The sequence below is a fragment of the Pseudophryne corroboree genome, unplaced genomic scaffold (genome assembly GCF_028390025.1).
Source record: "Pseudophryne corroboree isolate aPseCor3 unplaced genomic scaffold, aPseCor3.hap2 scaffold_414, whole genome shotgun sequence".
NCBI lineage: Eukaryota > Metazoa > Chordata > Amphibia > Anura > Myobatrachidae > Pseudophryne > Pseudophryne corroboree.
The window spans coordinates 514,060-519,239 of record NW_026970048.1 but is presented as its reverse complement, the minus strand read 5'-3'; the positions used below and the strand labels follow the sequence as shown (position 1 = coordinate 519,239).

The 5,180-nt window shown below is 48.5% G+C and overlaps 1 non-coding gene across 1 annotated transcript; it reads right to left on the bottom strand.

Annotated features, from left to right (window-relative positions):
- Window positions 1-443: 443 nt before the first annotated feature.
- On the bottom strand, window positions 444-609 carry LOC135025211 (U1 spliceosomal RNA). The gene has a single exon (XR_010221996.1). It is a non-coding gene; the product is annotated as a U1 spliceosomal RNA (small nuclear RNA).
- Between the last annotated feature and the right edge of the window lie 4,571 nt (window positions 610-5,180).

Sequence of the window (5,180 nt, the reverse complement as noted above, 5' to 3'; positions counted from 1 at the left end):
TGCAGCAGACGGATTTGCATACGGTGATGTCATCCAAGCAGTGGGCCAAAGTTGGCTGGAACCCTCATCTGCATATGAAAAGAGAAAAGGGGCGCTTGGATGACCCCTAGTTCGCATTGAACACCCCCCACCCTCCTTTGGTGTGGGGCTCATGTTGGCCATGCCCCAGCCCCTGAAGCATTCAAGCTGATTTCTTGCTGCAGCTGGGCACTGTAACAGCTCCAGAGCTGCTCTGTAAGGCAAATAAAAGGGTGTGGGCCCTGCAACACCACCTGTAGTTCGCATTGTGCGTTGGAAGGCACAAAGTAAGCAGACGGGAGAAGTCAGGATAGTGCGCAAGGGCATAGAAGGGAGGGGCTCAAGAAAAGAGAAGTGGAAACAGACAGCAAACTAGGCTGGAGAGAGACCTGAGACAATGAGATCTAAATTATACCAGAGCCAACCAGGGGAAAGCACAAATGCAGTCCCCCCCCCTACCACAAATTATGCAGTCGAGATTCCCACATTTGGGGAAATCACAGAGGTCAGCATACCCAGAGTGCAATGAATGAACCTCACCCTGGGAAAACAATCTTCATGACCATGGTATCACCTAAGCAAAATAAGTATGATTTGAGATAGGGCTGGGGAGGGCCGCTGCTCAGGCACACCTCCGTCAAGTAAAGGAGATTCAACTGAGGCAGCACAAGGGAACTCTCATCTGGGGACAACAACTGCAGGGAGAACACATTTTCAGACGAATGTGTGAGGGCAGAAGGCTGCCTAATACTGAAGCACCCCCCAAACAACAAACCAAATGCAACAACTAGTGCAAGCATTCCTGGGGGAAGGCCTGCAGCAGATGGATTCGCATATGGTGATGTCATCCAAGCAATGGGTATAGTTGGCTGCAACCCTCGTCTGCATATGAAAAGAGAAAATGGTCACGCAGGGCATGGCGGCCTTTGTGGGGTTGCGCTTGGATGACCCCTAGATCGCTTTATACACCCCCATCAGTGTGGGGCTCATGTTGGCCATGCCCCAGCCCCTGAAGCATTCAAGCTGATTTCTTGCAGCAGCTGGACCCAGTAACAGCTCCAGAGTTGCTCTACAAGACAAGCAAAAGGGTGTGAGCCATGCAGCACCACCTGTAGTTTGCATACACACATATATAGGACATCATCTCTTATATGCCCCAGGGGCAATAAAATAGTATCCTTATCTAGGGTATCCGTCCATGCCGCTACAGCACTACACATACACACCCAGGCCGACGCAATTGCCGGTCTGAGTAAGGTACCTGAATGTGTATAAATGGACTTCAGGGTAATCTCCTGTTTGCGGTCAGCAGACTCTTTGAGGGTAGCCGTATCCTGGGACGGGAGGGCTAACTTCTTGGATAAGCGTGTTAATGCTTTGTCCACCCAAGGGGAGGATTCCCATCGTAACCTATCCGTTGATGGGAAAGGATACGCCATAAGAATCCTTTTGGAAATCTGCAGGAGATTCCCAAGCTTTTTCACATAACTCGTTCAGCTCGTGTGAGGGGAAAAGGTTACCTCAGGCTTCTTTCCCTTGTACATATGTACCCTCTTGTCAGGGATAGGGGGCTCCTCTGTGATGTGCAAAACATCTTTTATTGCCATAATCATATATCAAATGTATTTTGCCAATTTTGGCTGTAACTTTGCATCATCGTAATCGACACTGGAGTCAGAATCCGTGCCGGTATCTGTGTCAACAATCTGGATAGTGGGCACTTATGAGACCCTGACAGTCCCTGCGACATAGGATCAGGCATGGGTTGAGACCCTGACTGTCCCAAATCTTCAGCCTTGTCTAATCTTTTGTGCAATGAGTTTACACTAGCAATTAAAACATTCCACATATCCATCCAATCAGGTGTCGGCGGAGACACCACATTCATTTGCTCCCGCTCCTCTCTAATATAGCCTTCTTCCTCAGACATGTCGACACACGCGTACCGACACACCACACACACAGGGAATGCTTTTACTGAAGACATTTCCCCCACAAGGCCCTTTGGCAGAGCTGGCCCTAACCAATATGATGCCCTAGGCAAGATTTTGCCTGGTGCCCCCTAGCACCACCGCTGGTTCCGCCTCTGACCTTGCACCTCTTTCCCAGCACCATCAAACCTCACCCATAACAGTACTTATTTTGGTGTTTGTACCCCCTATATTTTAAACAGGAACAGTTCGCACATTTGGCGCACAGTCCAAAAAGGGGTGTGTTTTTGCTGGCAATGGGCATGTCCACACAATAGTACCCCCAATTAAAATTCCGCCACACAGTACTGCAATTTTATTCACATTTGATCACGTGATAGTGTCCATAATTCACATTACATCCCACAGTAGTATCACTTTACCTTATAAACGTTACTTCGTACAGTAGTGCTCCTTATTCACATTACATCACACTGAATTGCTCCTTATTTACATTACACCACACCCTATTGCTCTTTATTCACATTAGACAACACAGTAAATGCCCTTTATATACGCAACGCTACATATTAGAGCACCTTATACACATAATGCCACACATTAGTAATGCATTTATACACATAATTCCACACAGTAATGCCCCTTACACATATGAGACACATCATTAATGTCCTTATAAACATAATGCGTCTTACACATTATGACAACCTTTATTAATGCCCTTTTACACATAATGGCCCTCATTCCGAGTTGTTAGCTCGCAAGCTGCTTTTAGCAGCATTGCACACGCTAAGCCGCCGACTACTGGGAGTGAATCTTAGCTTATCAAAATTGCGAACGAAAGATTAGCAGAATTGCGAATAGACACTTCTTAGCAGTTTCTGAGTAGCTCCAGACTTACTCGACAACTGTGATCAGTTCAGTCAGTTTCGTTCCTGGTTTGACGTCACAAACACACCCAGCGTTCGCCCAGACACTCCCCCGTTTCTTCAGACACTCCCGCGTTTTACCCAGAAACGGCAGCGTTTTTTCACACACACCCATAAAACGGCCAGTATCCGCCCAGAAACACCCACTTCCTGTCAATCACACTACGATCAGCAGAACAAAGAAAAAACCTCGTAATGCCGTGAGTAAAATACCTAACTGCATAGCAAATTTACTTTGCGCAGTCGCAGAGCGAACATTGCGCATGCGCAATTAGCGGAAAATCGCTGCGACGCGAAGAAAATTACAGAGCGAACAACTCGGAATGACCACCCTTGCGCATGCGCAATTAGCGGAAAATCGCTGCGATGCGAAGAAAATTACCGAGCGAACAACTCGGAATGACCACCAATGTCCCTTACACATATGCCGCACATTATTAATGCCCTTATACACATAATGACACACATAGTGCCCCTTACACATATGTTGCACATTATTAATGCATTTTTACATGACACACATAATGCTCCTTACTCATATTCCGAACACTACTGCACAATCAACCCACTCACATGCACACAGCACTCACACTGCCACTAACACTGTGACCTCTGCCTCTGCTTGGATACAGATGTGTCCTCATAAATCTTGCCTCAATGCTAACGTTGGGGCACCTTTTTTTTATTAAAATGCATCTTATTTGCATTGCTATGTTGTTAGGATGCACACGCAGCTTCTGCTGATTAAAATGATATGCAGCACGCCTATATACTGTGTGAGACTGTGGCTGTATCTGCATATGAAATGCTACACACAGAATATAGGCATGCCGCATATCATTTTAATCAGCAGAAGTTGCTGATGCCCCTAGGCATATCAGATGCCCTAGGCAATTGCCTAGTTTGCCTATGCCTATGGCCGGCTCTGCCCTTTGGAGAGACAGAGAGAGAGTATGCCAGCACATACCCCAGCGCTATATAACCCAGGAATAGCACAGTAACTTAATGTTTGCACAGTAGCGCTGCTGTATGTAATTTGCGCCAAATTATGTGCCCCCCCCTCTCTTTTCAACCCTCTTGTCTACCGTGGTATAAGCAGGGGAGAGTCCGGGGAGCTTCCTCTCAGCTGTGCTGTGGAGAAAAAATGGCACTGGTGAGTGCTGAGGGAGAAGCCCCGCCCCCTCGGCGGCGGGCTTCTGTCCCGCTTAAACTGTACAATTGGCGGGGGCTCATACATATATACAGTGCCCAGCTGTATATATGTTATATTTCTGCCAAAAAGAGGTTTATATTGCAGCCCAGGGCGCCCCCCCTGCGCCCTGCACCCTTACAGTGACCGGAGTATGTGAGGTGTATGGGAGCAATGGCGCACAGCTGCAGTGCTGTGCGTTACCTCAATGAAGATCATGAAGTCCTCTGCCGCCTCTGAAGTCTTCTTTTCTTCTCATACTCACCCGGCTTCTATCTTCCGGCTCTGCGAGGGGGACGGCGGCGCGGCTCTGGGACGGACGGCGAGGGTGAGATCCTGCGTACCAATCCCTTTGGAGCTAATCCCTTTGGAGCTAATGGTGTCCAGTAGCTTAAGAAGCAGGACCTTGCAACTCGGAGAGTAGGGCTGCTTCTCTCCCCTCAGTCCCTCGATGCAGGGAGTCTGTTGCCAGCAGTGCTCCCTGAAAATTAAAAACCTAACAAAATACTTTGTCAGAAAGCTCAGGAGAGCTCCTGAAAAGCACCCAGTCTCCACTGGGCACAGTATCAAACTGAGGTATGGAGGAGGGGCATAGAGGGAGGAGCCAGTGCACACCCAGAACTAAAGTCTTTCTTAAAGTGCCCATGTCTCCTGCGGAGCCGTCTATCCCCATGGTCCTTACGGAGTCCCCAGCATCCTCTAGGACGTTAGAGAAAATAGGATTTTAATACCTACCGGTAAATCCTTTTCTCTTAGTCCGTAGAGGATGCTGGGCACCCGTCCCAGTGCGTACTGTGTCTGCAGTTATTAAATGGCCCTTAACTCCAGAACATTTATGTGGAGACAACTTTCCCGACTTGACCATCTTCCTTGGACGTTTTCCCCCTGTGTGACTGCTCCCCAGCCTCGGAGGGTTGCATCCATGGTCCCTAGGATCCAGTCCTGGATCCCGAACCTTCGCCCCTCTAGGAGGTGAGAACTGTGCAGCCACCAATGGAGTGAGATTCTGGTCTTGGAAGACAGGATTATCCTCCGGTGCGTGTGTAGGTGGGATCCGGACCACTTGTCCAACAGGTCCCACTGGAACACTCTGGCATGGAACCAGCCAAACTG